This window comes from Lactuca serriola, chromosome 4 (assembly GCF_051521515.1).
Source record: "Lactuca serriola cultivar US96UC23 chromosome 4, Lser_US96UC23_V15, whole genome shotgun sequence".
Lineage (NCBI taxonomy): Eukaryota > Viridiplantae > Streptophyta > Magnoliopsida > Asterales > Asteraceae > Lactuca > Lactuca serriola.
Genome location: NC_136411.1, coordinates 366,171,972 through 366,194,991, shown reverse-complemented (window position 1 = coordinate 366,194,991; position 23,020 = coordinate 366,171,972). Strand labels below are relative to the sequence as shown.

The window sequence follows — 23,020 nt, the reverse complement described above, 5'->3', positions numbered from 1 at the left end:
TGGACTAGGAGGACCAATGAGGCTCTGCAGCAACAACTTGCTGCATCCCGAGCCGAAGTCAGGGAACTCCGAGTGCGTCAGAGGGCTCAGGAACGACATCTTCAAGAAGTTGTACGCCAACTGGCTGATCATAGGGTTCACCCCAGACATACTTGTCGCCAGTATAAAATATCAACTCATCTTCCTCTTTTGTTTAAGGAACAGCCTTTTCTTTTCTATGCTCGGTAGAGCACTTGTCTGTAAACATTCCTAAACTTGAAAGTACTCCAACTAGACTTCTAAGCTGTCAACATTTTCCCTTATGGTCTGATGTAAGACCTACTGTTAGGTCCTTTTCCTGAACTTATTGGCATCAGTAATACCAATAATATTGGTAGTTATCTAATCTGTTGGAAAAGTCTATACCCTTATGTTTCTCTACTCTGTGTTGTAACCCTATCTGATAGTTGGACTATGGCGATTTATTCCATGAAACACTCTCATCATATTTGTGGTCGATTCTCTTTTCATAACTTTTCAGTAAAAGATGTCGCCTCATCCTCGTCCGAACAAGGGCAGACCCGCAACTCAAACTCCACCACCTCCTCCTCCACAGTTCGATGCGGTGATGTTTCAGACAAATGTAACCGCAGCTATGGCCCAAATAAATTATGGTGATGCAAGTGGAGTTGGAATGGGCACCAACTATAGGCATGGTGAAATCCACTCGCATACACAGGGGTGTACCTATAAGGATTTCATGAGCTACAAACCAACATTCTTCAATGGGGCCGGAGGGATCATTGCACCGTCCTAATGAATCGAAAGAACTGAAGTCGTCTTCGAGATGTGCTCGTGCCCCGAGGAAAGCAAGATTAAGTTTATTGCTTGCAAATTCACTGAAAGGGCCCTAACATGGTGGAATGGTGATGTCAAATCACTCTCCTTGGTAATAGCCAACGCCATGGGCTGGGACACACTGAAAGACCTTCTGGCGAGGGAGTACTTCCCTAAGGGTAAAGTTCAGAAACTCGAGGAGGAAATTTGTAACCTCAAAATGAAGGGGACCAACATAGTGGCTTATACGACCAGGTTCTGCGACCTGGTAACTATGTGTCCTAACATGATCCCCACTGAGGGCAAGAAGATTGAACGATACATCTGGGGTTTAGTGCCCAGTATCGAGGGAACGTTCTAGCCTCACACCCTACGACCTTTGACAGTGCCAAGGAATTGGCCCAAAGTTTGATTGATCATGAAGTTCTTTCCACAGCATTAACAACCACAACAGTTGCCACTGCACCGACCAAGACAGCCGACAACAAGAGGAAGTGGTGGGACCGAAAGAAGGGTAAGTCAACTCAATCCTCTTCCAAAAACCAACAAATTGTGGCTATCCATGCTGCCACTACTCCTGCTACCCTTGTACCAGCCAAAACATATGTTGGAAACCTACCCAAGTGCACCAAGTGCTTTTTCCATCATAACGGCCCCTATCGTGAAATGCACTGCACTAACTATGACCAAAAGGACCATCTAGCAAGTTCCCAGCACCGGAGTGAGCCAAACCTGCTATGGTTGTGGCGATACAGGGCACTTCAAAAGAAAATGTCCGAAAGCTGGGAATACGGGATGAACGGGAAGACTACTTGCTATTGGACACAATGAAGCAGTAGCAAACCCCACGGTAGTCATGGGTACGTTCCTTCTTGATAACTCTTATACTTGTATCCTATTCGATAGTGGGGCAGAAAGAAGCTTCGTAAACCAAAACTTTAAACACTTAATTAAACAATCCCCACAACCACTAAAAGAAACCTTCGTCGTAGAAATGGCTAACAGAAAGACAGAGAGTTCTAACGAGATCTACATAGGTTGTACCTTCAATCCCGATAATCATTCGTTCCCAATCGACCTCATACCAGTATCGATCAAGAGTTTCGATGTCATTGTGGGCATAGACTAGTTGAGTCTCCATTATGCTGATATTATATGCTTCGACAAAGCCATCCACCTAAACCTACCGAATAACGAAACCTTGTTAATCTACAGAGACAAACCCAGTACGAGTCTCCGCATCATCTCAAGTATCCAAGCCCAGAAGTACTTGCGTAAGGAATATCGCGCATTCCTTGCACACATCGTTGATACGAGCTAGAAAACGAAAGATCTAAAAGACTTCCCCGTGGTACGCGACTTCCCCGACGTCTTTCCCGAAGAGCTGCCAGGTTTACCTCCCCAACGTTAGGTCGAGTTCAGGATCGACTTAATTCCAGGAGCCACCCCCGTAGCCAAATCGCCCTATCGCCTAGCTCCCGCTGAGATGCAAGAATTGTCTGGTCAACTTAACAAGCTGCTCAGCGAGGGCTTTATAAGGCCAAGCTTTTCACCCTGGGGAGCACCGGTCTTGTTCGTAAAGAAGAAAGACGGATCATTCCGTATGTACATCGATTACAGAGAACTCAACAAGCTGACGATCAAAAATCGTTACCCTCTTCCTCGTATAGACAATTTATTTGACCAACTGCAAGGGGCAAGTTACTTTTCCAAGATTGATCTGAGGTCCGGGTATCACCAGTTACGGGTTCTTCAAGAGGATGTCCCGAAGACAGCCTTCTAAACTCGTTATTGACACTACGAGTTTGTAGTGATGTCTTTCGGACTGACCAACGCGCCCGCGGTATTCATGGACTTAATGAATAGGGTGTTCCGCCCTTACTTAGATCAGTTCGTCATCGTCTTCATTGATGACATACTTATCTACTCTTGAAGTAAGGAGGAGCATAGCGAGCGTCTATGACAAGTCCTGGAAACTCTACGATCGGAGAAGCTATACGCGAAGTTCTCTAAGTGCGAAGTTTGGATCCGAAGATTCAAATTCTTAGGACTCATGGTTAGTGAAGAAGGAATCCATGTGGACCCATCCAATATTAAAGCAATTGAGAACTGGTCAGCAGCGAAGACGCCTAAAGAAATTCGCCAATTTCTAGGCCTCGCTGACTACTACCGCAGATTCATACAGAACTTCTCTCAAATTGTGAAACCCCTTACAACATTGACCCTAAAAGGCGTGGCCTTTGACTGGGGAGAGAAACAAGAGAAGGCATTTCGAACCCTAAAACGAGCCTTATGCACCGCACTAATACTATCCTTCCCCGAAGGGATGGAAGATTTCGTGGTATACTATGATGCATCCAATCAAGGGTTCGGTTGTGTACTGATGCAACGAGGTAAGGTCATCGCCTTTGCCTCAAGATAGCTGAAGACACACGAAGTTAACTACACCACACACGACCTCGAAATAGGAGCGGTTTTATTTTCCCTAAAGATCTTGAGACACTATCTGTATGGTACGAAGAGCATGATATACACCGACCACAAAAGCCTACAACACATATTCAACCAGAAGGAACTCAATATGAGGCAACGATGGTCGGTCAAACTACTCAATGACTATGAATGCGAAATTCGTTATCATCCTGGTAAATCCAATGTAGTAGCAGACGCCCTAAGCCGAAAGGAATATTCTGGTCGAAGGGTCAAGTCATTAACAATAACTATCCATTCGCATCTATCCACACAGATTAAGGAGGTTCAGCTCGAAGCCATGAAACATGAAAATGTTGCGGGAGAATCCCTGAGGGGAATGGATAAGAACTTGGAAGTCAAGGGTTCATGGACCGAATATGGACACCGCGATACGGTGGCTTCAGAGACTTGGTCATGAAGGAAGCCCACAACACTCGATACTCCGTTCACCCAGGTTCAGATAAGATGTATCTGTTGGATAAGGTGTCTAAGTCCATAACTATTTCGGGCTTGTACTTGACCCGACCCGGCATGGTCCATTTGGGTTGCATGGCACCATGCAATTGGATAGACTAAATGAGAGAAATAACACTTGGAGATTATTAATATATTATAAGTTCTAATATATTAATAATATTATTTGATTAGTTTGATCAAGAATTAATTTGGAATTAATTAAGTGATCAAAGGATAACTAATTAAATATATGGGTTGATTATGTAAATCATCCATATCTTGTATAGTGGGCTAAGAGGCTCCATGGATTATCAAGTTGGGTTCTACCCATAGGATGCTTTATGGATGCTCCATGGGAGTTACAAACCCATGGGTCATGGAAATGAAGAGTCATGACACATTAGGGTTTACATGGTGTAACCCTAGATGTGCCAACACTATATAAGAGTCCCATTCTCCACAAAATTGGCTACACAAGTTGAACACTAAGAAACTAGAGGGCTTGGCCGATTTTGAGAAGTGTGTGTTATCTCAAGAGTCTTTCCAAGAGCATTTGGTGTTGTGTGAAGCATTTAAGGCATCACACTTGGGGTGCTAGGCTCACAAGGTTTCAAGGAACACAAGCAACAACAAGGTAAGTTATTCTATCTATGATTCAAGTTAAAATTGTTCCCCATGTATGCTAGATAGGAATATAACCTTGGAATTCAACTTTGCATGATAATTAGACAAACATAGATCCAAGGTTATTAGGGTTGCATGTACACTTAGGAAGTGTTAGAATGCTCAAAAGCCATCAGTGGTATCAGACCCTAGGCTTGTTTGTTTGTTATTTGTGCTTAAAAGTTGAAGAAAGTCGAAAATTCTGCTGTCTGACTGATGGACTCGGCGAGTCCCGGGGGAGGACTCGTCGAGTTCATGTGTATCTTCAACCTACTCGGCGAGTAGGTTTATGCACTCAGCGAGTAGGGTCGACAGAGTGCAGAATTTCGACTTGAGTTGCTGGAAATGGATTAGAATCATTACCCTAAAATGTTTTGGTACTTGAAAACTTGTTTTAGAAGGTGTAATGTCTTTTCTAACTCATTTACAACAACTAGTTATCAAAATTACAAAGATTAAATGTGATTTTGATTCTTGAAAGTGTTCATATTCATATTCTTGTTCTTATGATGTTTAGTTGATCATAGGAATTATTTGTAACCTATGTGGTAGATTAATTCATGATCATAATGTGTTTTAATGGAGTCCATAACTTGTCCTCAAGTTATGGAAAACCAAAAGTCTCTTGGATTAAAAACCATTAAAAGAACACAAGAGTTAGGAAAAATGAAAAGTCCTCATTTTATTACTCTATTAAACTCATAAGTTACAAGAAATGAAAAGTTTTGAAAGTTTACAAAACTTGCCCTCAAGTTTTGGAACAAGTAAAGTTAAGTTAAAACTTTAGTTCCAACCCCTAGAATTTTAAAAGTTAAAATTCAACCCTTATACTTATATTATTATCATTTAATAATTATATATATATATATATATATATATATATATATATATATATATATATGTATAAGAACAAAGTCGTCTTACCGCTAGTACGCCTCATTCACGAAGCCGGTCTATAAGGTGGGTATAAGGTTGTTGCCTATAAAATGGTGACTTAATGGGTGTCCACTCTCACCCACCGCTTGCTTGATTGGTGGAGGGTCGTTAGCCGAACGGGTAAGACAAGGACTTATTAATTCTCATTCAAAGTATGATGAATATTATAAAGTAACTAAATGTTTTATTAAATTCCCAATCTTAGTTACTTTAGGAAAAATGTGAATAAGGTGCTATTCCATGAAATTACACTTTACACTTTGATTAAGTCGTTGGTGGAGCGTGTGTGGTTAACCGGCACACTAACTTGGACTTAACAAGGTAGGTAAAGGGTGACTTAGGGTTTATTATAGTATCGATGGAGTGTGTGTGGTTAACCGGCACATCGATTGAGTGATAAACTTTAAGGGTACCAAGTGATTTGCATGGTTACTTCACACCTCGTTTTGTGATCCTCGGTATCCCAGTCACAAAACTTGGAGGGCACACTCGAGATTGAAACATGCCTTTGAAAAGTTCATTGAATCTCAAAGAATCTAGGAATTTCTAAGAACCATTCAAAAACCTAATACTAAAATATTGCGGTTTTCGTGGTGGAAATTGGTGAATCGTCATTCACCTACCTTTCAAATATGATATAGCTTAGATTACGGCATACCTCTTCTAAGTTATATTATATTGTGATTGGATCCTAGCCTTAATATTACATTTGGGTGTTTTATTAAGGACTCTCTTATATCTAAACTAATCTTGTCCTCTTTTCTTCAGATGTCTTTCAACAATGCTTCTGGCTCTAATCCTAATGGATCCTTTACCCTTATGAACTTGTGTGGGAAAGTCACCTTTGATGGATCCAAATTCAATGAGTGGATCAGAAACATCATGATGATTACCCGCTACGAGGACAAAGAATATGTCCTTGACAAGGAGCTTAAGGAGATTGATGAGTCCACTGCAACTCCTCAGGAGATCGCTGAATTTCGGGCACATGAAAGGGATGCTACGAAAGTGGCTTGCATCATGATGGCCACGATGACAGCGCAACTCCAAAAGTCTTATGAGGATTTCTACCCTTATGACATGCACCAAGATTTGATGGAAAGATACCATCAAAGTGCAAGACAAGAGAGGTATGAAATCATCTGCTCCATGATAACAACCATGATGAAGGACGGGGAATCCGTCACGAGCCACATGCAGAAAATGCAAAGGTATGTGGATCGTTTGTTGAAGCTTGATGTGAACTTCCCGGAGGATCTTGCAATAGATATTATTTTGCATTCCTTACCATCGTGCTATGATCAATTCCGCATGACATATCACATGAAGAAGGAAGAAGTCACCCTCAGCAAACTTCAGGGACTTCTCAAGACCGCAGAATCAGGTCTTAAGGGGAAGTCGGTTGCTATCACTCCTACTCCAAACTCAACTCCGGTTTTGGCAATCGAGAAAAGTCGGGGGAGGAAGAGAAAGAGATCTTCGAAGGGTACCAAGGCTCGGACCCTTGATGGCTCTTCTTCAAGTGGAACCAAGAAAGGTTTCATTACTCCTTCTTCTGACCCAAAAGAGGTTGAATGCTTCTATTGCCATGAAAAATCTCATTGGAAGCGGAACTGCCCAAAATACCAGCAAGATGTGAAGGATGGGAAAGTTAAACCCAACCATGCAGGTATTTACACTATCATTTCTAATAACTCACCCCATTCTAATTCTTGGGTCCTTGATATCGGTTGTGGTATTCATATTTGTTGTGACTTGCAGGGACTAAGAAGAAGTGAGAATGTGGAGCAAGGAAGGATAAACTTGATCATGGGGAATAGGAAAGCTATACCTGTTACCAAGATTGGAGTTTATACTTTATCGCTAAGTAGTGGGTTTAGTTTAGATTTGAATAAGTGTTGTTACTCGCCAGGAATGGCAAGAAGTATTATTTCCTTTCATGCTTTGTACAAACAAGGGTTTACCTTTTCATTTAATAATGAAGTTGGTTCTATTGATGCTTTCTTTAATAATGTTTTTTATTTTAAAGCATTACCTTGTGATGGTGTGTATGAAGCTGTATCTGTTGTAGATAACTTAGGGAATAATGTTTTGTGTATTGATTCTACTAATAATAACTTGCATAAAGCATCTTTATGGCATTGTCGTCTTGGACATATAAGCAAGAAACGCATAGGCCAACTCCAAAAGGATGGAGTCTTGGAGTCGTTTGACCTAAAGTCAGATGATAGTTGCGAATCATGCCTACTTGGAAAAATGACAAAGTCACCCTTCACAGGTTCGTGTGAGAGGGGTGAAGGTTTGTTGGACCTTATACACACGGATGTGTGTGGACCATTCAAACATGCCACAAGGGATGCTAATCGTTATTATTTGACTTTTACTGATGATTATAGTAGATATGGATATGTCTACTTGATCAAGCATAAGTCAGAGACTTTCGAGAGGTTTAAGGAATTTAAACAGGAAGTCGAGAATCAATTGGGCAGGAACATTAAGATGCTTCGATCTGATCGTGGTGGTGAGTATCTTAGTTCAGAGTTCCTCGACTATCTAAGGGAATGTGGGATAGTCTCACAATTGACACCTCCCAGGACACCACAATTGAATGGTGTGGCTGAGAGGCGTAATCGAACCTTGTTAGATATGGTTCGTTCCATGATGAGTCGAGCTACGCTACCAATCTCATTCTGGGGGTATGCCTTAGAGAATATTCTTAATCTAGTCCCTACAAAGAAAGTTGCCAAAACTCCTCACGAGATGTGGACTGGTAAAGTACCTAAACTAGACCACATCAAGATTTGGGGTTGTGAGGCTTTTGTGAGACGCGAGACTCATGATAAGCTCGAACCTCGAAGCGAGAGGTGTATTTTCATCGGTTACCCACAGCGATCCTTTGGTTACCTCTTCTACAGACCTAGTGACAATGTGGTCTTTGTAGCAAGAAGAGGAGTCTTTCGAGAGAGAGAATTTATAAGCCAAGGAGACAGTGGGAGGCAAATTGATCTTGAAGAAATTCAAGAATCAAGCGGTGAAGGAACTTCAAACTCTAGCCCTCAACCTGAGGAGGAAACTCCTGTTGAGCCAATTGACAAATATGTACCTCTGAGACGTTCCACGAGAGTTAGGAGTGCACCTGAGCATTACTATGGATTCCATATTACTGCAGAAGGTGAGACACTTATTAGTGATGAGACACTAGTAAGTCAAGATGACCCTAACAGCTACGAGGAAGCCATGGCAGGCCCCGAGTCTGCTAAATGGAAAGAGGCTATGGATAGCGAGATACAATCCATGTATGATAATCAAGTTTGGAACTTGGTTAAAAATGTACAAGGTCGTAAGACAGTAGGGTGCAAATGGGTCTTCAAGAAGAAGACCGACATGGATGGTAAAGTACACACTTATAAGGCTAGACTGGTTGCAAACGGCTTCTCTCAAATTCCTGGAGTGGATTATGATGAGACCTTTTCTCCAGTAGCCAAGATTAAGTCTATTCGGGTTCTGTTAGCCATAGCTGCATTTCATGATTATGAAATATGGCAGATGGATGTCAAAACCGCTTTCCTTAATGGAAAGTTGGCTGAAGATGTTTACATGAGTCAGCCAGAGGGTTTTGTTAGCAACGAGTACCCTAATAGAGTGTGTAAGCTTGAGAAATCCATTTATGGATTGAAGCAAGCACCTCGCAGATGGAATCTTTGCTTTGATGAAAAGGTCAAGGAATTTGGCTTTTCTAGGAGTGAAGATGAATCTTGTGTGTATGTCAAGGCTAGTGGGAGTATAGTCAGCTTTTTGGTATTGTATGTGGATGACATACTACTCATAGGAAACGACATTCCAACCCTGCACGAAGTAAAGTCCTGGCTTGGGAAGTGTTTCGCTATGAAGGACCTTGGTGAAGCTGCCTATATTTTAGGGATAAGAATCTTGAGAGATCGGAGTAAAAGACTAATTGGACTTAGTCAGAGTACCTACTTGGATAAGGTGCTGAAGAGATTCAGCATGCAGGATTCCAAGAAAGGAGAGTTACCCATCCAGAGTAACACCAGATTGAGTAAGACACAAAGCCCTAGCACTGAGGCTGAGATAGCAGAAATGAGTCGAACACCTTACGCTTCGGCTGTAGGATCGATCATGTATGCTATGACGTGTACTCGACCCGATGTAGCTTTTGCCTTGAGCATGGTTAGCAGGTATCAGGCGAACCCTGGCAAGGCACACTGGACTGCGGTAAAGAATATCCTCAAGTACCTACGGAGGACTAAGGACTGGGTTCTTACCCTCGGTGGGAGTGATGACTTGAGAGTTGTAGGGTATAGTCATGCTAGCTTCCAGACTGATAGGGATAATTTCCGCTCTCAGTCGGGCTGGGTCTTTACCTTAAACGGAGGAGCAATTTCTTGGAAGAGTTCCAAGCAAGAGACAGTGGCAGATTCTACTTGTGAATCAGAGTATATTGCAGCTAGCGAGGCAGCAAAGGAGGCGATATGGCTGAAGAACTTCATTGGAGACCTTGGAGTTATACCAGTTATTAAAGAGCCAATGGAAATTTTCTGTGATAGTGAAAGTGCTGTTGCCTTAGCCAAGGAACCAAGGGATCATGGGAGATCCAGACACATCGACAGAAAATACCATTTCATTAGACATCGGATCGAAGAAGGACACCTCGTGGCAAAGAGGGTATCATCAGATGAGAATCCGGCAGATCCCCTCACAAAGGGATTGACTCGGGTTAAGCATCTTCAGCATGCTCGGAGCATAGGGCTGAAGGATGATATTAGATTTAGTAGTTAGATAATCTCGAAATTTGTAAAGTGTAATTGACATTATATAATGAATAAAAGATGTTTTATTTATGAGTAAAGTGTTGCTATATCTTGTCAATCGTTTACTATATTTCTTTTGCATGTTTTGACTTCCAGAATAATTTTGTTTGGTATAACATATTATTCAAACCTCCACAGTCGGTCATATGTTGGAAGTAGATATGAATCAAGACTGTCATGTTTGGTTGTAGAGGTCTTGGACAAGGCTACAAAAATCATGAGTGCTCATAAGTTCTGAGCATTGGACTCAACCCACGCTCACTGGAATCACTTCATGGAATTTTATCTCGAGTGATCGTGAGACGGTAATATCATATAAGTCTTCAAACCAAGAGATATGATTTGTTACTTACAAGTTGGTTATCCATTGACTGTACGAAACCGCATTGGTAACTCGATGTTATAAAACGTACTTTTGTGTGTAATTCAATGAGTGGTAGAACAAACATATGAGTCGAAGTTTATCTGTTCCTTCTTGGATTAGAAGCTGATATCTGGGCCCCTCGATGATTTTGTTTTGACCCATGTACCGGGCCCGGTCAGAACTAAGTTGATGTGTTCAATTAAGTTCTATATCAAACAAATCGGAAATCGGGAAACAAATGCTGGACAAAAGGCAAGACAATGTTCCATGTACTTGTCCGGCTGATATCTAGAACAAAGGATTATATGATCACTTATCTTAAATGGCGTACCATCATCTTCTCAGTTCCGAGAGACCTTGAAAGAGCTACGATTGCCGGTCGGTTCCTGAAGTACTAGAGATATAGTTATTAGACTTATCCAAGTGGGAGACTGTTGGATAAGGTGTCTAAGTCCATAACTATTTCGGGCTTGTACTTGACCCGACCCGGCATGGTCCATTTGGGTTGCATGGCACCATGCAATTGGATAGACTAAATGAGAGAAATAACACTTGGAGATTATTAATATATTATAAGTTCTAATATATTAATAATATTATTTGATTAGTTTGATCAAGAATTAATTTGGAATTAATTAAGTGATCAAAGGATAACTAATTAAATATATGGGTTGATTATGTAAATCATCCATATCTTGTATAGTGGGCTAAGAGGCTCCATGGATTATCAAGTTGGGTTCTACCCATAGGATGCTTTATGGATGCTCCATGGGAGTTACAAACCCATGGGTCATGGAAATGAAGAGTCATGACACATTAGGGTTTACATGGTGTAACCCTAGATGTGCCAACACTATATAAGAGTCCCATTCTCCACAAAATTGGCTACACAAGTTGAACACTAAGAAACTAGAGGGCTTGGCCGATTTTGAGAAGTGTGTGTTATCTCAAGAGTCTTTCCAAGAGCATTTGGTGTTGTGTGAAGCATTTAAGGCATCACACTTGGGGTGCTAGGCTCACAAGGTTTCAAGGAACACAAGCAACAACAAGGTAAGTTATTCTATCTATGATTCAAGTTAAAATTGTTCCCCATGTATGCTAGATAGGAATATAACCTTGGAATTCAACTTTGCATGATAATTAGACAAACATAGATCCAAGGTTATTAGGGTTGCATGTACACTTAGGAAGTGTTAGAATGCTCAAAACCCATCAGTATTTGGATCTTAAAAAGTTATACTGGTGGCTTAACATGAAAGTAGAGATTGCTACCTTCGTGAGTAAATGCCTTACTTGCGCCAACGTCAAGGTTGAATACCAGAAACTATCAGGTCTACTACAGCAACCGGAGATACCTGAATGGAAGTGGGAGCAGATCACTATGGACTTCATAACCAAGCTACCCAAGACAACGGGTGGGCTTGATATCATATGGGTCATCGTCGACAAATTGACCAAGTCCGCGCACTTCCTACCCATCAAGGAAACAGACAAGATGGAGAAACTCACAAGAACATACATTAGGGTGATCGTACGACTTCATGGTGTTCCCATATCTATTATCTCCGATAGGGATAGCAGATTCACTTCGAGGTTCTGGCAGTCACTGCAAAGCTTCTTAGGAACGAGGCTGGACATGAGTACAGCCTACCATCCACAGACCGACGAAAAAAGTGAGAGAACTACCCAGACCTTAGAATACATGCTATGAGCTTGTGTGATAGACTTTAGGAAGACGTGGGATACCTACTTACCCCTTGTCGAATTTTCCTACAACAACAGTTGACACACGAGCATCAAGGATGCTCCATTCGAAGCCCTCTATGACCGAAAGTGCAGGTCCTCTCTGTGCTGGGCTGAGGTGGGTGACACTCAGTTAGCTAAAGGACGAGTTCCTGACAGCACTCTCATGGGTCCGGATATCATTCGAGAGACGACCTAGAAGATCGTTCAGATTCGTGAACGATTGAAAGCCGCTAGAGACAGACAGAAAAGCTACGCATACAAACAAAGAAAACCCTTGGAGTTCCAGGTGGGAGATCAGGTCCTTTTAAAAGTCTCACCCTGGAAAGGCTTGATACGCATTGGAAAGCGTGGAAAGCTGAATCCAAGATTCATAGGGCCATTCGAGATTCTCGCTAAAATCAGCCGCGTAGCTTACAAACTCAATCTACCCCGCGAACCCAGCAACATACATCCTACCTTCCACGTCTCGAACTTGAAAAAGTGCCTATCCGACGAGACTCTCGTAATCCCACTCGACAAGATCGAGATCAACGAGAGCCTCAACTTCATGGAAGAGCCTGTGGAGATTATGGACCGAGAGGTCAAGCGAACAAAACAAAGCCGTATCCCGATAGTGAAGGTTCGCTGGAATGCCAAGCGAGGACCTGAATTCACTTGGGAACGCGATGATCAAATGAAAATTAAATATCCTCATCTTTTTACTTAGTTGTGTTGTAATAATTTAGTCCTTGAACTCTAATTTCAGGACGAATTTTCCTCTATCGGGGGGATGATGTGACAACCCGAATTTACTAACCGATACATCCTTCATTTTAATAAAAGTTAGCCTCGTTTTGCTATTCTGTAATAAGTTTTAGGTCCATATAAAGTGCTTTAGACTTAACACAATCGAGATAAAAGTCTTAGGGAGGGTTAGAATGTGTAAAACATCACAAAATCGGGCCAAACACACACAACAAGGTGTGTACGGCTAGCCAGCCGCACACAGCAAACCGCACACCCCCCTAGCCTTACACTCCAACCTATATAAAGGACTTAAGTCAACGCTACACCCTTTTTCACACTCCTTCAAGTTGGAACATTCTCTCTCAAGATTTCCTTAAGTTTCCCTCTCTAATCATCAAATCAAGTAAGTAAACACCCTTAGATCTTTACTAAAACACCCCATTTGACACCCAACAATCCTATAGCAATCTTTAATACGAGTTACTCACTACAGGTGAGTTCATACCCCTTAATCAACCTTTTAAATGTTTTTAAATGATTTTATGGGGGGGATACAAGTTGAATCAAACAAGTTATAGTATCAATCACATGTGATTTATAACTTGCAACCAAGAGGATTTTCTATACTTTTAACTATTTTTCCAACAAAACTGCTTTCAAAATTATCAAACTCATTTTTATATGTAAAATTGTTATAAAACTATTTCCAAATTCTTTTAAACTTCTTTTGTTTCCAAACCATATCTACACCAATATATTTATATAAGTAAGACTTGAAGGACTTAGGACTGATAGCTCACCTTACTTCTTGTTCTTGTTTGATGTGGACTTAGGGTATATTGTTATCTGTTCGACTATCGTTGAATTCTTAGTTATATATTATATATTTGTGTTGGATATAAAATTCTTCACTCTAGTTCAATACCTTTGTGTATCAAAGGCATCCAACTCACATTTCTAACTATAATAGGTATAGTTAAGGATTACCGCTCATTACTACTATTACCATGACACTTACTGCAATTAGTACAGTTATGAATCAATACAGGTTAAATACTTTGCAAAGAGAATACTATATACTATACAAGAGAATATTCTATACATTATAACAAGAAATACATCATACTCTAATACAAGAGAATATACTAAAACAGAATGTGACATACTACTTCTCGATACGACACTTCATTGTGCCATCACCTCCTAACCAGAGTCTCCTGGAGGGAGACCGGGCATTATGTGTATAGATCTATACGGGACATACACTCCCACATCCCGACGGCTAGCTACAGTCCAAGCTGACTAGGCCCAGGGGTGACAAAATGTCACCATACTACGTGTGACCTGGAGGGTCATCCGTTATTCGATCGTCAATCAGCATGGTTACATACGAGTTCACATTCGGACCTTTAATTAACACATTAAGAATTAAAGGCAAAACAGACTCCCCGAGGTGTATTGTATATTTAATACTACCTGGAGTCTGCATTTTTATTACATTCAGCCGACAGTGACAATGTTGGGGTAAAATATTATTTTCCCAATTACTTTACATGAATGAAGTCTAAAACTATATTTTCATACTGATAGTTTCACTAGGAAAACTTTTACACTTTCGAAAGGATCAAATATTCAAATAACCGAGTCTTGGTAGAAGACCACTTTTACTAGAAAATATAGGATTTTCTAGGGAACACACTATTTTCAAACATTGATGACAGCTATTATATTACATGATTGTAAACACTTTTATACAAACAATGACACTAAATACTTATGAACTCACCAGCTTTATGCTGATACTCGTTTTCAAAATAACTTGTATTCTCAGGTCATCAGTAGACAGGTACAGATGCAGCTTTTGAGAAGATGGAGCACATACAAGAAACCTTTTTATTTTGATTATACTTTTGGTGTCTAACAAACTGTACAGAACACGCTTGTATTACAATTATTATATTAATGCAATGGATGTTGTTGCTTGTCTTTACTATTATGCATTGTTATGATACTGTACATGACGTCCTCCACCCCAGAACGTATTCTGCCATTTTCGGTTTTGGGGTGTGTCATTCACCCAGGGGTAATACCCCTCCTCGGCCTCCAACTCCGGAGGAAGTTGTCGATGATTCTGTTCCTACACCCCCTTCATCTCCACCCAAGACAACAGCTCAAGATTCGGTTCCACCTCCACCTGTATCTCAACCTGCTTCTATAATTGCTTCACCACCACCTGTTACTTCTCCTCCCATCATCATTGCTTCAATACCAACTCCTGTTTTCTCCAAAGCAGCCTTCACCACAACACCTATCATCACCTCTACAACAGATTCTTCTGTCAACGTGAACACATCTGATGTGGGGGCGAAGACTGAAGAATCTCTTAAAGTCACCACCGAGCCAATTTCCCCAACTCCTTCTGATGATTCTAGTCCAGTTCTTGGAAGAGCTGAGTTTGAGTTTGATTCCACCTACTATAGCGCCTACCGAATCCCCAGTAAGGAAGATGAATCTGCTCCTACAACCAAGCAGCAAATCGACAGTGTTCATGAAAAGCTTGATACACTAATCGATTCAACCAAGAAGTATATTGATGGTGTGCTCAAAGCATTCATGGATACAGCTCTGCACCAATATACATAATCAATCGATAAATGTACTGTGGCTATGGAGGATTCTACTTCCATGTGCAAACGAGCCACCTCCAAGGTTAAAGATCTTATCCGTGACTCCCAGGTTTTTCTTGACTCTTTCAAGGGTCATGTTGATTCAAATGTTGCCAAAGTCACAGACTCCGTCGTTTTGCTTTCTCAATCCCTTCAAGCCGAACAAACCAAGTTTGAGACTGTCCGTTCTGACATCTCTACTGACAACAAGACCTTCCTGTCTTCCATTGGCTCTCAGTTTGAAAAGGTCATAGTTAATCTTCTCGTGGAAAGGAAACTCATAGATGATCTTGCCCAACAGACTGCTATCAATGCGGTATAGAAAGCCGAACTGGCAAAAGTAAAGCGTGAAGTTTCCCTATTGAAAACTGAAAGAGCTGTTTTTCGCAGTTGTGATGGGGATGTTTTGTCTCAGTTACACAGCGTTCTTCAGGCTCATGATCCAATTCTGACCCTTACAATTCGCAATCATTTGACCTCGAAACACCTTCCCTCACTTGAACTCTTACGAGAAATGAAGGGTGTTTCGGAGAGTATTGTTCCTCCGCAACAAGGGGAGAAGAAGAGAAGCCATAACCAATTCTAATTAAATCGAAGGTCAAAACCGAACCGAAAGATAATTTGGCTTCGGGTTCTGGTATCAAAGAGAAGAAAAAGCATGTTATTGGTGAAAACGATGATAGTGACATGGATCAAGAAACTATCTCTGAGATCCTGAAACGAAAGAAGAGGGATGAGGAGATATATGAAAATCCTCAGGTTGCTAAGGAAGCTGAGGAAAGAGAAAAGAAGAAGAAAGAAGAGGATGATGCATTAAGTTGCAAGAATATGTTGTTCCCTCCTTGGACTAAGGAGACACTGGTCAAAGAATCCATAGAGTCTCCAAGCATACTCTGGCTTGAACTTGTGGCTTCGTTTGACTGTGATAATACGAAGGATTCACAGTTTGATATGCCTATAACACGAAAGGCATTCGTTTTTCACTGCTTTGATTCAACTGTTGAGGTTCCTTCTCCTCATCCTCAAGTTGACTGTGAACTGATTGATTTTCATCTCACGTTCGGTCAGCCTCAGTGTGACAACCTGAAATTTCCATTCTGAACAAACCATATCAAGCCAATAGAGGTTAGAACAGTTTCAATGAAATTCCAGACTTTGGGTGTAAGTTTGGCAGTTTTTCAGGGTTTACACTTCAGGAAATATCAGGAGAGTGGATGCACTAGGGTTTTGTGCAACACTGTTATTCCAACACTCTGTTATATTAGAAATCATTTCAGGAATAAAAATATTTTATGCCAAAAAATATCTCAGGACTGTATATAGAAATCTGAACCAAATAACTCATTAGTTACATTTCCAATTAGAGAAAAGCCAAATTCTCTCTCACGGATCTTCGAGTTTTTATCCCAAATCGTGAGCACTTCAATCTATTTGTATTATATAGCTTAGATTGTAGTTAAAAACATCAAAATAATGACAAAACAGCAAGATCTGTGAGTTTACTCCCCAAGAACACCTTGGAGAGTAAACTCCTTTTCAAAAGCCAAATGATGCCTAGTCCTTCCTTAAGCCATGAAACTAGTTTGGACTTGTACACTAACGAGTTTAGGGACAGAAAACAAACTCAAAGCAACAAGATTTGAGAGTTTACTCCCCAAGAACATCTTGGAGAGTAAACTCCTTTTGGAGAGTAAACTCCATTTTAAGGGCCAAAAGTGTCCCAATGTCCCTCAAAGCCTTAGAAATGAACCTTGATACTACCCATGACATGTTTAGGCATCCAAAACAAATAGAATCAAGGGTTGAAAGTGAGTTCACAGCCAAGGAAGTTCTTGGGTCGTGAACTCCATTTTAGGGTGTCAAAATGCCCTAAATTCCACCCTTAAGCCAATAATCTAGCATAGCTTTTTACCTTGATGTGTCTAAGACCCAAAACAACCAAAATACCAACACCCACAAGTGTTTACGGCCGCAAACACATGACCAAATGGTCTATGGGCCGAAAACTCAAGTTAGGGGTGTTTTGGTGCCACAAACACTTCTTAAGGCTTAGGCATGAATTTAGAATGCTTCCTTGTGACCTTTAAGACCCTCATAAACATATTTGGACATGAGTTTATGGTTGTAAACTCATTTGGGCCGTGAACACCCCAAAAGTGCCAAAAGAAGTGGTCTTTCTCATCCTAGGCTAAAGCTAATGTCCCTAAATCATTCCTTAGCTTTCATACTTGCACTAACCCATGAGTAACCATGAGTTTACAGCCGTAAACTCCCTTGGGCCGTGAACTCATGGTAGTAAACTCATATGTGTGACTTATACCTCCCAATGTTGAATCACATGTGATTCCAACACTTGGTCAAGGTGTTTCCTAGTCCCAGAAGGTATTATCTTTCATATAGTTGTTTATAAACACTATATTCATGTTATTATGTGTCCTTAAATATCATTTAGGACTTATTGTGTCTCGAGACTTCATTCGTGGAACTTCTCATCCCTACACGCGTACCCGCTAGAACCCCTCACAATAGGTGAGTTCATACCCCTTAATCAATGTTTTAAATGATTTTAAATGCTTTAATGGGGAAAATACAAGTAGAAAACAGTATGTTATTAAATCAATTTTATGTATTTTATAACTGTGTTTTCACTCAGTAGATTTCACATATTTCAAAAGGTGACACATGAAATGGTTTTCTATCTTAAAATACCTTGATAACAAAAGTATTAGTTTTGAAATGTTTATTAAAATGACATCAAGTCACTCTTATTTATTGTTCAAAACTCCTAGATATCTTGCAAAACCATTATTTTTACCTTCTTGAACAAAACTACACTTATACGCATATGTTCTTATGTATGTATTGATGTTATAGTTTCTATCCTTCGTTCAGTTTCCCACACCCTGGTGTATCAAGGGTGCATAACTCTACTTGAACAACCAATTACTTTCCATTTAACTATCATAGGGATAGTTAGAAGATACCAAACATTATTCCTATTACAAGGAATCATACAAGAGTCAGTTCATTCATGAGTCTATACCAATACTTTACATGATACATGAGTACACTTACTTAGGATTACATGATACATGAGTACGTTTACATAGATAAGTTTATCTGAACACGCCTACATGAATACCATACATGAGTACTATTACATAGATATATTATCCTGTATTCACTTACCTGGATACTTGTATCTCAACTTGTGAGGATGATTTATTAGTATTTTTTGTATAAATTATCTTTCCTATCCCCGTTCAATGGGATATCTCAGCGGGACTAACCATTCCGAACCCCGCTGATTAGCACCAGTGGTCGATGACCATCTACGGAGGTCTATGGTTACTACTTATATTAGGTAGATCGATATATAGGAGGGACTAACCATTCCGAATCCCATCTGATTAATACCAGTGGTCGATGACCATCTACGTAGGTCTATGGTTACTATTTATATTAGGTAGATCGATATCTAGGCGGGACTAACCATTCCGAATCCCATCTGATTAATACCAGTGGTCGATGACCATCTACGGAGGTCTATGGTTACTATTTATATTAGGTAGATCGATACCTAGGCGAGACTAACCATTCCGAATCCCATCTAATTAATACCAGTGGTCGATGACCATCTACAGAGGTCTATTGTTACTATTTATTTTAGGTAGATCGATATTGGGACTAACCCTTCCACCCACCTGCTGTTGCTACAGAGGACAATTGGACAATCTTCAGATGTTTATTAGGTTATACCTTTCGCTTATTACGATGTTGTGTACTCCTAGTACCCAGTGATAACACTTACCTTAATACTTTTTTGGACAATCTTCGGATGTTCATTAGGCTATCTATTTCGCTTATTGCGATGTTATGTTAGTCCTAGTACCCAGTGACAACACTTACACGAGTATATTTTTCCGGTTTACTTTATTTTGTGATATGTTCATATAAACGATGAGTTAGACTAAGTACTTTTAGTACTAGTCAATAGAAAGGAAAAACTATCATTTTACTTACAAAACATTCGGGTCTTGGTAGAAGACTACATTATCATAACAAAACATTCGGGTCTTGGTAGAAGACTACATTATCAAAACAAAACATTTGGGTCTTGGTAGAAGACTACATTGTCATAACAAAACATTCGGGTCTTGGTAGAAGACTACATCTCATACTAATAGAAAATAAGGGATTTTCTAGGGCTTTTCATACTTACATCAACATTTTCATTTAAAGGTTTACATGACTTTTAAAACAGCTTTTAGTAAGCAAGACAATGACACTTAAATACTTATGAATTCACCAGTTTTAAAGCTGATACTCTCTTTCAAAATAACTTGTATTCTCAGGTCATCAGTAGACAGGTACGGTGGCCAGGTTTTGAGAAGACGGAGCAGACAAGTCTCGTCTTTTATTTTGATTGTATATTTTTGGTGTCTTATTGCAATGAAAGAACACACATGTATTAAAACTTTACTTATAATGCAATGGATGATGTTGTTGCTTGTTTACTATTTTAGACTGTTGTGATACTGTACATGATGTCCTCCACCCCGGAATGTTTCTGCCGTTCTTGGTTTTGGGGTGTAACACTTAGTATCTGGCCTAGAGTGCTCATAAGATTACTACTGTCAAGGTGTTGAAGCCGTCACCTGCAGGGAAGTTTATCAATGTCTCTTTCAAGATAAACTAAGGTTCGGATAACTCGGTTTCTGTCATTTTCCTTGCAGACCTTCCCAACATGAATCCTCATGATTAGATCCTGCTCTTCAACATTTTGCTTGCTAATGAAAAGGAGTATGGACCGATTTTGGAACATCTGAAACGAATGATAGCTTGTTATATCCACGAGGTACCAAAAATGGATCAGGAAGTGGCCAATGTCTTGAGAAAGAAACCCACGGTGAAGCCAATTGCAAAGCCAGGAGATGTCAACAAAATGACTCCCGGTCAAATAGATTCTGCTCACCTAACGGTTATGTTTACAAGAGCCAAAGGGGAAAATTTCTTGTTTGCTCTGGTGGACAAACATGTGTTCTCTATTGACTGCCTAGAACACATCATCAACATCATTCATCGGTGTAAGGCGAATTCCGAGTCAGATAAGAAGAACTTCATAGACATGCTCCGGTGGTATATTACTTTCAGACAAACTCTTTTGTCCATTATATCGGGTGTGCTCAAGACTGTGAAGAAGTTAGTGATAGCTCAACCGAACTGAGCTCTCGACTCCATTGACGCAAAGGGGGAGATTGTTGGGTATTATGTGTTGCATCATGGGCTGGTATTGTGTATATCCAGTTTGGGCATGTCCAACCGTGATTAGGGTTATGTAGTATTATATATAGTGCATGCATGTATGCCTTAAATACGCTAGTAATTTGATTACCTTTTGTATTGTAACTCTAAACACCTCTACAATCGAAGTTCTTCATTGAGCTCTTCTGGGGTGTTAAAGTTTAATCATTCGACATCGTTCAAATCATTCTTGTGTTCTTATTGTTTTATTTATTGTTTTTCTGCTTGAATATATCGACCATTTAGCAATATTATTCCAACAAGTAGAAATCTCAAAAACAAAAATAAACTGGATCTTTTGGGTAGAAAATTCTTGGTGTAGACAGTTTCATAAAGATCGCTCAAAAAATAAAAAGAGATATCTTGGTACTTCCCACTAAAGTGTTTTTGTTAATACTTGGGTGAAAACTAGAACGTTTGATTGTTCAACATCAATTCATTGTTGGTGTTGGATTTTGGGTTTCACATAGTACGTGGTGAAACAAAACTATGATCCTGAACATAGATGATGTGTAACTGTAAACCTCAATGGTAAATTCTAAGAGTCTCAAGGGTTATGTTTATCAACAGAAATGTGATGGAGAAAAGTGTGAAGGTGGTTAAAGAACCGAAAGTAGCTCTGCTATATAGTAAGGACCAAGCAGAAAACTCTTAACTCAATATGAGAAGAGTAAGGTAGCTCATGACTTGAGTGATTTTAGTAGCAATATTGGGAAGAAACAATTTTTATATATTGAATCAGTAAGGCTTCACTTAGAGTCGTTGAGGCTTAGGTCAACATGCAGCAGCATGCGTCTAGGGACACTTAGCTAGTACAAAGATAAAGATAGATATACCTACCCCAGCTCCATCATTGAAAGCCGTCCATGAGTCCTGTAAGTCCTTAATTTGCCTGTGTATCAGTCAGATCCGTTTGATGGTGCGGAATCCCAATCAAATGGATGATGTCGGATCAAATAGAAGAGAAGGACAAGAAGAATATTAAGAATCTTGATTGTATTGATGATATAAATGAAATTCCTTACAATAGATTCTCTCACACAATATGCTCTCTCTTCCTCTCTCTCTCTCTCTCTCTTGGCCGTACAATCTCTAGGGTTTATCAATCTTTACTCCTCACCCTAACACCTATATTTATACTTGGAGAACATGGGCTGGATAACATGGTCCGTAAATGGTTTTACGGCCATAAACCTGTTTACGGCCGTAAACACAGCCATAAACACCAAGTTTTTTATGGTCCAAGACACAAAAATACATTTTTCTAGAAAAGTAAAGTATAAACCATATTTTTGACCCAACAATCTCCCCCTTGGTTTATAACTTTATTTTTGTAAATGACCCAACAAGTTCCCCCTGAAAAGTACTTGGCTCTTCTTGTCAATCTTCAATGGGAGCTTGGCTTCAGCTTTAACCATCGGTTTCTTCACAGCATCAGGATGAACATATGAATCTTCAATGAATGACTTCATCTTGAGCACCTAAGCTTTTCTTCAAGATTTGACATTGAACGCACATTGGGTGAGGAGGCTTCTTGTACTAATTTTTGAGAGATAACGCTTTCAGTTTGAGAATCTTCAGAGAGAACATCAGAGAAAACAAACCTTCTGGATCACTTTAGCAAGTACAACGATAGCAGCAGACTGATTGAGGAGGCTTCAAAGCAAACCGTCATATAATCTTCAATTTCTACATCACCTTGCTTTTAGGGTTGAAGGATTGAATGTTGAAAGAATGATCTTCATTTCTCGCTCCTTCGAATAAGAATTCTTCAATGCTCATGGACGAAGCTTTTGGCTCAGAAATCTTCAACACAAACTCCATGAGTCTTATCTATACCTGAAATCACTTTTCAAGACAAAACAAAACTAAAAGAAAACTTAGCACACAAATTAAAACAAAAACAAAAATATTTTTGAATTTTTTATATTTTTTGAAAAAGAAATAAAACAGAGACAAAAAAAATATTTTTGGATTTTTGATTTTTTTGAACAAGAAATAAAACAGAAATAACATTATTTTGAATTTGAATTTTTTTATGA

General features: G+C 39.8%; 1 pseudogene; it reads left to right on the top strand.

Annotated features, from left to right (window-relative positions):
* LOC145099743 (uncharacterized) overlaps nt 1–15,651 on the top strand; it is a 45,657-nt pseudogene extending 30,006 nt beyond the window's left edge.
* Nucleotides 15,652–23,020: the final 7,369 nt, after the last annotated feature.